The sequence below is a fragment of the Palaemon carinicauda genome, unplaced genomic scaffold (genome assembly GCF_036898095.1).
Source record: "Palaemon carinicauda isolate YSFRI2023 unplaced genomic scaffold, ASM3689809v2 scaffold47, whole genome shotgun sequence".
Taxonomy (NCBI): Eukaryota; Metazoa; Arthropoda; class Malacostraca; order Decapoda; family Palaemonidae; genus Palaemon; species Palaemon carinicauda.
The window spans coordinates 417,501-430,000 of NW_027171728.1; the positions used below are offsets into that span (position 1 = coordinate 417,501).

At 36.8% G+C, this 12,500-nt stretch overlaps 1 long non-coding RNA gene across 1 annotated transcript in view; it reads left to right on the top strand.

Moving 5' to 3' along the window:
* Positions 1 to 12,500, top strand: part of LOC137636963 (uncharacterized) — a 33,745-nt gene that overhangs the window by 10,781 nt on the left and 10,464 nt on the right. The window lies entirely within an intron of this gene.

The window sequence follows — 12,500 nt, forward strand, 5'->3', positions numbered from 1 at the left end:
CTGATTTAATGGAGCTCTATTTCGGCGATGTAAGAACGCATGATAGTCGTGAAATATAAACTAAATGCAGCCTTAACATGTGAAGGTAAAAATCTGGTTTCAGTATTAGTATCATCAGTAGATTTGCAATTTCTGCAATTTCCTCATAAAAACGAAAAGTTCAATTTGCGGAATTCGTCATCCGGAGTACATAAACATCCGAAGACAATTTTGTTCTAATCTACACAATGAAATGTGCTATGAAGTAACTATAGTGTCTGAAGGTAGCTGGGACAAGAAGGGCCTTTTTTGCTGTGAATCCCTCTCTCTGGTTACGGTTCGTTTTCCCTTTGCCTACACATACACCGAATAGTCTGGCCTATTCTTTACAGATTCTCCTCTGTCCTCATACACTTGACAACACTGAGATTACCAAACAATTCTTCTTCAACCAAGGGGTCAACTACTGCACTACAATTGTTCATTGGCCACTTTCCTCTTGGTAGGGGTAAAAGAGACTCTTTAGCTATGGTAAGCAGCTCTTCTAGGAGAAGGGTACTCCAAAATCAAACCATTGTTCTCTAGTCTTGGGTAGTGTCATAGCCTCTGTATCATGGTATTCCACTGTCTTGGGTTAGAGTTCTCTTGCTTGAGGATACACTCGGGCACACTATTCTATCTTATTTCTCTTCCTCTTATGTTATTGTCTTTATAGTTTATTTAGGTAATATTTATTTTAATGTTGTTGCTCTTCTTAAAATGGTTAGTTTTGCCTTGTTTCCTGTCCTCACTGGGCTATTTTCCCTGTTGGGGCCCCTGGGCTTATAGCATCCTGCTTTTCCAACTAGGTTGTAGCTTAGCAGTTAATAATAATAATAATAATAATAATAATGATAATAATAATAATAATAATAATAGGAATACAGTTCTCTCGCTCAAAGCAACGTTGCTTTAAGTGTGTTGTTCCCGACATTGGAATGATGTAAGAACAGCAAGTAAGCGTAAGATGAAGCCAAGAAATGCGGGTGCAGATTTGCCCTAATTGTAGGTCGTCTTGGGTGTAGAAAAATGGTTAATAACATAACAATAATCATATTTTGTTGGGGTTCGCCAATGAAACATGATGGAGAGCCCTATGTCACTAGGGTTAGATGCTACAAATAGGTTCATTGTTTCTCTTGTGCATTTATTTATTTCCTTTCCTCACTGGGGTATTTTTCCCTGTTTGGGCCCTTGCTCTTATAGCATCATGCTTTTCCAAATAGGGTTGTAACTATGCTAGGATTTACCATGAATATTTTAACTCGAAAGACATGAGAATTGAAGTTTTATTCCAGCTGTGACCAAATTGTGAAAGGATCTTCCTAATCAGGCAAATATTTTTATATTTATATATTTTTTAACAACATTATGCAAAAACTACTGACCTTGGTGGGCGTGTGGGGTATGACCCAATGACAAATCCATCATAATTTGAATAAAATCCATGGAAATACAAGTACGCAGTGTATTTAAGAGCAAAATAAAACTGTTTGGTTGGTGAAGGCATGCTCTCAACTGGGTGCCCCTCTAGTTGTTTATTCTTTACTTCTCTTTCTTTTTTTCGTGCTTGGGTCATAACGATGATGATAATCTACTGTTCAAAATTAGGACCTGGATACACATTGCCTGGGGATGCAATAACCTCTAGATATGCATTAAACTCGTTCTTGCTGTTAGTAAGTCTTTCAGTCATTTGTCTGAGTGTTATAAGTGTGTATTCGACAAGTAATTTGATCTATACTAAAAGATACATCTTAAGTTTCTGTCTTCGCACTCCCCAAGGGTGATTAGTTCACCAAACTTTCAACTGGACTCCACAAGACACTAGAAGAGTTGGAAAACCCAGGCCTACATGGCTGCGGACTATGAAGCGTGAAGTGGGAGATGATGAATGGAGAAGTATTGATTTAAAAGCTCAAGATAGAGACGACTGGTGAAATCTAAATAAGGTCCTTTACGTCAATAGGCATTGGAGATGATGATGATGAAAGTTTCTGCGCGAAGTATCTGTTAAAGTAAATGCTATGGGCCCAGATTTATTAAAAGAAAAAAAAAACTGATTGTGACTTAAGATAGTGAAAACTCGAAGGGATTATTATTATTATTACTTGCTAAGCTACAACCCTAGTTGGAAAAGCAGGAAACTATAAGCAGGGGCTCCAACAGGGAAAATAGCCCAGTGAGGAAAGGAAACGAGGAAAAATAAAATATTTTAAGAATAACAACATTAGAATGAATATTTCCTATATAAACTATAAAAGTCTTTAACAAAACAAGAGGAAGAGAAATAAGATAGTGTGTCCGAGTGTACCCTCAAACATGAGAACTCTAATCTAAGACAGTGGAAGACCATGGTACAGAGGCTATGGCACTACACAAGACTAGAGAACAATGGTTTGATTTTGGAGTGTCCATCTCCTAGAAGAGTTGCTTATCATAGCTAAAGAGTCTCTTCTACCCTTACCAAGAGGAAATTAGCAACCGAACAATTGCAGAGCAATAGTTAACCCCTTGAGTGAAGAAGAATTGTTTGGTAATCTCAGTGTTGTTAGGTTTATGAGGACAGGAAAATCTGTAAAGAATAGGTCAGACTGTTCGGTGTGTATGTAGGCAAAGGGAAAATGAACTGCAACCAGAGAGAAGGATCCAATGTAGTACTGGCTGGCCAGTCAAAGGACCCCATATCTCTAGCGGTAGCATCTCAATGGGTGGCTGGTGCCCTGTCCAACCTACTACATGATAATACATGAAGAACACAGTATGCAAGGAGGAGAATGCAGGGATCGAATATGGTAATGCATGCGATAGGAAAAAGAGAGGAGAGAGGGGTGAGATGTACAGGACGTGGATGGATGAATTGCAAATTGGAAAGGCTGTGGAAAGGAAGGATGGTTCAACCTTAAAGAAGATAAGGCTTTCACAACCCGGAAGTAGGAGGCTATATGTAAATGAGATAGGAGAGGAGTCGTTTATGTGAGGGGGGGGGGGGCGGGTTGATGCTTTCGAAGATTAATTTTTTTTTTTACCTTCGCTAATGAAGTTGGAAGATGGTGATGCTTTAACCCTTGTTTGTGTTTGTTTGTTTGTGAACAGCTTCCTAGCCAGAATTTCAGGTCAGGGTGAACGGCATTGTATTGTCAGACGTATAATTACTCGGTGTCTCCCTGTCCCTTAGGTTGGGGGGAGACAGAAAAGGAATGGGACGGAAGGGTTGAATATGTGCGTGCGTGTGCATCTCAATCAAAATGTTTAGCTGTCAATTTTGACGACTCACTTAACTAAAATTACTATGAGAGAGAGAGAGAGAGAGAGAGAGAGAGAGAGAGAGAGAGAGAGAGAGAGAGAGAGAGGAGAGAGAGAGAGAGAGAGAGTAATGAAACTGGCAGGGATTAACTGTCATGTAAGCTGGAAATTATTAAATTTTGATAGGTCAAAGGTCAAGCAAAATGTCCAATTCACGTAATCAGCCATAAGTTTCGACATCGTTGACAGAGAGGGGTTTGTTTTCAAATCTAAATATGTTTGAGTTTTTTTCATTGTCATACCATGATTCACGTCCACAAAGTAACACCGATCTCACTGAACTGATATATAGCCTGATTTTTATATGCAATTTCAGGCAATTTTTTTTCAAATTTTACTTAACCTAACCATTGTCTGATTTGCTTTTTTCAATCTTTTATTAAACTCCAATTCTAAAGACCCTGTATTAGCGATCATAGTTCCCAAATATTTAAATGATTCCACCTCATTAATCTTTTCTCCTTCCAATGATATTTCATCTTCCATTGCATATTCCGTTCTTATGATCTGTCTTTCTTCTATTTATCTTCAGCCTAACCTCGTGAAATATATATATAAATATATATATATATATATATATATATATATATATATATATATATATATATATATATGTATATATATATATATCTATCTAATATGTATATTATATATATATTATATATATTATATATTTGTATATATATATATATATATATATATATATATATATATATATATATATATATATATATATATATATATATATATATTATATATGTATATATATTATATATGTATATATATTATATATATATATAATATGTATTACATACATACATACATACCTACCTACCTACCTACATACATACATACATACATACATACTATTAGCGCCTGTCTATCTATATGTGGTAAGTGATCTAACACAAATGCAGATGCCAGAGAAAGAGGCATTAATGTTGAAGCTAGAGAAGTATTTGAGAGAATCCTGAGAAAGCCTCTTTGGAAACAGAAAATCAAAATTACTGGAAAAGGTATTTTCTACTCTGCTAGATTATGTTTGTACAGAGTAGATGGAAGAACGACTCGATGGATTGAAAAAGGTTAGACGAAGATTGACTAATGGTATGTGAGTTTGATAAGGGAGTGATAAGAACGGATACGCAATTTCAGAATGGATGGAATGTAAGTTATGGTTGATGAAATGGAAAAGGGTTGCGTATGAATAGATAGGAAGCTTGTAAAATGTCCCTTTTGGGTTTCTGGAAGAGAGCAGTTATTACCCCCGCCCTCGAAGTTGGGAGGAGGTTATGTTTTCGGCCCTGTTTATCCGTTAGTCTGTTTGTTTGTTGGTGAACAACTTCCTGGCCACAATTTTACTCATAGAGTATAGTGAAACTTTCAGGGATTGATTTTTATGTTGAGACGTGGAAGTGACTCAATTTTGAAAGTCTTAGGTCAAAGGTCAAGGTCAAAGTCGAGCAAAAAGATCGAACGAAATAACCCAAACCTTAACTCCAAGTTCGCACATGGTTTTCACACAGACTCGAAACACGCCTACGGTCTAAATTGATTCTGGGAAAGGCAAGCTGGTTTCGAGAAATAAGCTGCCGTGGCACAGGTCTGCACACTCAGTGCTTTCCTAGTTTTATGCGTGGAACAGATAAGGAAGAGGGGGAAATTTAATAAGTGAGAAATGAATAAGTAAAAAAGATAAGAGAGATAAAATGCAATTTATAAAAATAGAGTGTGGGGGGGGGGGGGGAAGAAGGGTTGTAGGACCTTCTTAAGGATTTAGTAGTTGTACAAAGTTCACGATTTAACTTTATTGAACAAATAGATCCTGGAATTGATAAAACATTTAGGGACAGATGATGGCGGGTGTGAATGTTTTGAGAAGCGAGCGAAAGATGAAGTATACAGCAGTATACGCACAAAACACACATGCATGTATATATATATATGCACAAAACACACGCATGTATATATATATATATATATATATATATATATATATATATATATAAATATATATATATATACATATATATACATATATATATATATATATATATATATATATATATATATATACACAGTAATCCCTCAGCCGTCACGGGTATTCCGTCCCGGGCCCACCCGCGAAGTAGATCCAGAAATCAACAGCAGGTTTAAGCTTGAGGTTGACTGTCCTGGACGTGGGAAGAACAGTTGAGAGTTTGAAGAGTTTATGGCATTACAAACGAACTGTTGATGTACGTTGGTGATAGTGAAGAGAAACTAGAGATAGTATGCAACAGGAAGATGGAGCAATACATTTTGAAAGAATGGAAACTGCCTGATATGTATGGGTGAGTGTAGAAACTTGGTGTATGTGTAAGGCAAGCTGTGAATATATGAAGGGATTATAGAGTTAGACCTGCTATCGGTTTAAAGTGGGGAAAATAGGAAAAGGAATTAAGCTGGGCCATAGCCTTTGTACTATGGTCTTCCACTGCAGTGGGGTAGAGCTCTCTTGCTTGAGGGTACATCCAGGCACACTATTCTATCTTATTTCTCTTCATCTGGTTTTACAAAAAATTTTATAGTGGATTTAAGAAAGATTATTTGAATGTCGTTATTGTTATTAAAATATTTTTTTGATTGTTCATTACTTCCCTTGTAATGAATCTATTTCCTTGTTTCCTTTCCTCATTGGGCTATTTTACCCTACTGGAGCCCTTTGGCTTATAGCATCTTTATTTTCCAACTAGGGTTGTAGTTTAGCTAGTAATAGTAATAGCAAGAATAGAATTGGAAATCGTAAAACATAAAGATAAGCTTTAATGGGTAATGCTGAGTAAAAGTGAAAGATATTTTTCAGATGGTTTTATTATATTGAATAGTAAAGAACCTTTAACTATTGTAAAGAGCATTTGATTTAGAAGTGTAACGAAGCTGGGGAGGAGAATTCAGAATGTTTGATATTGGTGAGAAATATGTTTTGAAAAGGATAGGTGAATAGCTAGGTGTGTTTTGGAGAGATTTCATGGGCCGCTGGTAAACATGCTTTGGTGTATTATATACACAGTACATATATGTTACCTAATGCTGACTTTTATTTAGAAGAATATTTGGAGTTAATTGGCTGGTCAGGATTAGAAATAGAAATATAAGAGATTTCTAGAGTGCCATATGTGGATGAGATCATGGTCAAAAGTAGATGGAAATGGGCTGGGCATGCTCTTGGCACTCCCCAAGAGAGATTAGTTCACTAAAGTTTCAGATGGGCTCCACAAGGCACTGGGAGAGTTGGGAGACCCAGGCCTATATGGATGAGGACTATGAAGCGTGAAGTAGGAGATGATGAATGTAGAAGTATTGATTTAAAAGATCAAGATAGAGACAGTTGGCGAAATCTAACAGATCCCCTTTGCTCCAGTAGGCGTAGGAGGAGGTGATGATGATGGATATATATAAAATATAACCGAATTCTCGTTCTTTATTACACAGGAGAGATTACCTAAAACAGTATATACAACAATACTGTTACTATTATCTTTGAAGAGTTTATAACTTCCGAGAGAAGGAGGAGTAAGCAGAGTTTTTTTCTTCCTCTGTTTTGATCCCAGTGACTGACAACAGCTGATTAGGTTTCGAAGAGGGATCAGGTTTGGATAAGAGGAGATTTTCTCTGCCTTCTCCTGAGGCTTACCATCTCCTAAATGTTTCTTCAAGTTGTTTGTGACGTGTATAGTACACGCACACCAGGTCTGCTTATGAAAAACAGATTGTGGTGTTTTCATGCCATTTCTTTTCTGTATACTCAGCAATAGTGATTTTTCTTAGTAGTTGGTTTCTGTGTACACAGCAAAGTGGTGTCTGTATACACAGCAAAACCTTTTTTAATTAGTAGTAGGTGGTTTCTGTATACACGGCAAAACCTTTTTTAATTAGTAGAAGGTGGTTTCTGTATACACAGCAAAGCTGTTTTTCTTGGAAGTAGTTGGTTTTATGTATACACAGCAAAACCTTTTTTAATTAGTAGTAGGTGGTTTCTGTATACACAGCAAAACCTTTTTTAATTAGTAGAAGGTGGTTTCTGTATACACAGCAAAACCTTTTTTAATTAGTAGTAGGTGGTTTCTGTATACACAGCAAAACCTTTTTTTAATTAGTAGTAGGTGGTTTCTGTATACACAGCAAAGCTGTTTTTCTTGGAAGTAGTTGGTTTTATGTATACACAGCAAAACCTTTTTTAATTAGTAGTAGGTGGTTTCTGTATACACAGCAAAACCTTTTTTAATTAGTAGTAGGTGGTTTCTGTATACACAGCAAAACCTTTTTTAATTAGTAGTAGGTGGTTTCTGTATACACAGCAAAACCTTTTTTAATTAGTAGTAGGTGGTTTCTGTATACACAGCAAAACCTTTTTTAATTAGTAGTAGGTGGTTTCTGTATACACAGCAAAACCTTTTTTAATTAGTAGTAGGTGGTTTCTGTATACACAGCAAAACCTTTTTTAATTAGTAGAAGGTGGTTTCTGTATACACAGCAAAGCTGTTTTTCTTGGAAGTAGTTGGTTTTATGTATACACAGCAAAACCTTTTTTAATTAGTAGTAGGTGGTTTCTGTATACACAGCAAAACCTTTTTTAATTAGTAGTAGGTGGTTTCTGTATACACAGCAAAACCTTTTTTAATTAGTAGTAGGTGGTTTCTGTATACACAGCAAACGGTTTCTCTTGGAAGTAGGTGGTGTCGATTGTATGGAGTTTACAGAAATAGGGGTTTTATACATTATTACAGTAGTTCCATTACGTTGGATGCCCCTTTCTGGTTACGGATCATTTTTCCTTTTCCTAAACATACACCGAAATGTCTGGCTTATTCTTTACACATTCTCTTTCCTCATACACCTGAAAACACTAAGATAACCAGCAAATTCTTCACTCAATGTGTTAACTATTACACTGTAATTGTTCAGTGGCTATTTTCCACTTGGCAGGGGTAGAAGATATACTATAAGTAACTCGAGAAGCACACTCCAAACTCAAAACATTGTTCTCTAGTCTTGGGTAGTAACATAGCCTCTGTACCATGGTCTTCCACTGTCTGGGTGTTAGTTTTCTTGCCTGAGGGTACACTTGTATATATAATGAGGGGTGTGTTGAAATCTAAGAAAAAAAGGTATATTCATGCGGATTGTTTGTTTGTTTATTAGATATAGGGTTAGAAAGATTACCTGGTAAGAAATGCAGTGTTGAAATAAAAAAAAAGTAAAGAAATTGGGTAATAGGATCACTTGGAGGTGGATTGGTCATGTGGAGAGAATGGTATACTAGTCCTTTGTAAAAAGTATAACATTAGTAGATTTTGACTCCAAGGAGGATAGGGAAACAGAGAGAAGACTGCCCAGATATTCGGAAAAATAATTTTGGGCTATAGAAGGGCCTTAATATCGTGTAGTAAGAATTAACATACCAAATCATCTTTTCTACCATTATACCTACATTTAGGGGGTCGGTTTCCTGACTTGCTAAATATAGGTGTTTATATTCTATTAACCTGCTTTATTTTCTATGTTTATATGGTGGTAAGCATAATTGCCTACTTTTTGAAAGACTTTGTTTGGCTTTGGGGTAGACCGTTGTCCCGACCGGCTGCCCTGCCTGACATCGCTTTAGACCCCAGTAGCGCATGTTCATGTGTTGTACCAGTCACCAGCGTCCTTTCTCCTAGCAACTATAGTCCATTTCTTTTATCGAGGCAGATTTGCACCGACTCGCAGCAGTGCCCTTTTAGCTCGGAAAAGTTTCCTGATCGCTGATTGGTTAGAATTATCTCGTCCAACCAATCAGCGATCAGGAAACTTTTCCGAGCTAAAAGGGCACCGCCGCGAGTCGGTGCAAATATGCGTCGCTGAAAGAAATTGACTATAGGTGTCCTGACGCTGTTAGGTAGACAGTTTGAGACGTGTGAGGTATCATGTTTATTTGATGCCGTGTTGACGGTGTTCATCTTTAATTTAATCATTAATTGGACTGTTGGATATTGCAGTTTTGTATATATTATCTTGAAAATAGGTAATTCCAGTGGCTGCTGAAGGTAGCAAAATGGCTGAAATACAAAAGTATGCAACTTTGGTGATAGTGAGTACTTGGTTGCAGTAACATTGATATATATTTCTCCTCACATCTCTTATATATGCTGTGTATATGTATATATATATATATATATATATATATATATATATATATATATATATACATACACATATATATATATATATATATATATACATACATGCATACACTGTATATACTAATAAATATGGCCCGTCAAAAATTACGAATAAATATTTAGATAGATATGCATGCACTCGCACCCCCTCTCAGTAGGGTATGACTACTTCCCCTCCCCGTAACGGAGGAACGCGGTGAGCTGAGGGTTAACAGAAAGATATATATATATATATATATATATATATATATATATATATATATATATATATATATATATACATACAGTATAATGTATTCGTGTTAAGTGATCATATGCATGATAGTCAGTTTCTCAAGACATCGTCCAGCCCTTTGTCTCTGCCACTCATGAGTGACCTTTAAACCCTGTAAAAATTATGGAGGATATATTGTTCCAATGATAATTGATTGCACATAAAGGTGTGTGAGCAGAAGGATATTAATATTAGATATGTGAATCTGTGCATCGAAGATAGAGGATAGGCAGAGCTAATTGATGCAAGAGTGGGCGTGGCTAGAGAGATGCAAGAGTGGGCGGGGCTAGAAGGATAGAGTTAGGAGATCGCTTTGTCGTACTATGGTAGTGTGATGGAGTGGCTTATCGGGTTTTACAAAGGAGTATGTGCTGGTCAAAGAAAGCTCTATCAATACCCCCCTAAAAAAATTATGTTTATGCTTTATGCCTCCTTCCGAGATGGAAAAAATTCTTAAAATGAACTAATTGGAAACCTGTCATGGCCGAGTTGCCAACGAAGTCCAGAGGGAGATTTTGATCTTTTAAAAATCAGAGAAGAGATAAAATGTTAAGAGAGATATGATTGTTATCAGCGGAGAGAATAAGACAAGTAGTTGTTGAAGTGTGCTGACAATTTTTTTTATAAGTTAAGAGACTTGTCCGAACGGCATCAATGCTTCTCTTATCAAATTAATTGATTCTTACGTATGAATGTTATCGGAGGCTTTTGCCAAATGTACGATAACTTCGAATGGGGGAACGTGGTGAGTAATAACTCTTAGGCGTTAACCCACCTACGTCTTTTTACCTCTGCCAACGAGGTTGGAAGGAGGTTATGTTTCACACCCTGTTTGTGGGTTGAATGTGAACAGCTTCCTGGCCACAATTATAATCGTAGAGTAATGAAACTTGCAGGGATTAACTTATGTAAAAAGCTAGTAATTATTAAATTTTGGAAGGTCAAGGTCAAAGGTCAAGGTCAAGCAACATGTCCAATTCACGTAATCAGCCATAAGTTTGGACATCTGTCACAGAGACTTCAAACTTGGTTCATATTTGAGTGTGTGAAAATCCACGCCAATTGATACATATTAAGGTCAAAGGTTAAGGTCAAGGTCAAGTAAAAAGTCAAATTCCGGTCATCAACCATACGGCATCAATTTTAATCATAAAAAACAGGAAATGATTAATTGATTCTGGGAAAGGCATGCTGATTTCGAGAAATTAGCTTTTGTAGCGGAGGTCTGCACTCTGCTTTTCTAGTTTTATGTCTGTTTTCTTTCATGTCAGTGGTAGCGTCCTTGCCTGGTGATTGCCAGACGGATTCAAGTCCCGCTCAAACTCGTCAGTTTCTTTGGTTGCTGCAGCCTCACCATCCTTGTTAGCTACGGGTGGGGGGGCCCGGGTTTGGGGGAGTCTATAGGTCCATCTGCTGAGTCATTAGCAGCTATTGCCTTGTCCTCCCTGGTCCTAGCTTGGGTGGAAAGGGGGGCTTGGGCGTTGATAGTATGTAATATGGTCAGTCTCTAGGACATTGTCTTGCTTGATAGGGCAATATCACTGTCCCTTGCCTCTGCCATTCATGAGCGGCCTTTAAACCTTTAAAACCTTTATGTAAGGAATGTTGGCAGGTTCTAGTTCTCGCGCAAATTAGGTCATAGTTTGGCATTCTTTCGAGTTGATCAAACGATAGTGAAGATTCTCCTATGTCGAGTATTTTGCTTGGATTTTTATAATAATTTTGTTTATTAGAAGCATAGTTTTGGCTGTTGTTATTGTTTTTAGCATTATTTATTTTTGGTTTCATTTTCCATTTTTGTATGATCTTGATAAAGATATATAGTTACTTAAGGTATTGGTTTATTTAGAGAGTTTTTATGATCTTGTCTTAACTTATTCTTGAACCTTCTAACCGTGTTACTGTTCGCTACATCTGCTGAAAGTCTATTCCATTTATTTGCTATTTTGTAGGTAAAGAAAGGAGTGGTGTTGTATCTTTTCTATTCCAGAGAGAGAGAGAGAGAGAGAGAGAGAGAGAGAGAGAGAGAGAGAGAGAGAGAGTGTTACAACATTTAAGAGAGTTCTTATGATCTTGTCTAACTTATTCTTGAACTTGTTTACCGTGTTTACTGTTTACTACATCCGCTGGAAGTCTATTCAAAGTTTTTGCTATTTTTTATGTAAACAAATAACCACACTGAATAGTGTTGCATTTTTCCAGTTCCAGTTTGTATGAGAGAGAGAGAGAGAGAGAGAGAGAGAGAGAGAGAGAGAGAGAGAGAGAGAACTACATCCGCTGAAAGTCTATTCCAAGTATTTGCTATTTTGTATGTAAACAAATAACCACTGTGTGGTGTTGCATCTTTCCAATTCCAGTTTGTATGAGAGAGAGAGAGAGAGAGAGAGAGAGAGAGAGAGAGAGAGAGAGAGAGTGTGTGTGTTACAAGGATTTTGGATGTCTCAAAGACTTTTTAGTCCATCCGAGGAGACTCCATTTGCTCTTTGGTAGAGCGATTTAGTTTAAACATTTAAGAGAGTTCTTATGATCTTGTCTTAACTTATTCTTGAACTCGTTTACCGTGTTACTGTTTACTACATTAGCTGGAAGTCTATTCCAAGTATTTGCTATTTTGTATGTAAACAAATAACCACTGTGTTGTGTTGTACCTTTCCAATTCCAGTTTGTAAGAGAGAGAGAGAGAGAGAGAGAGAGAGAGA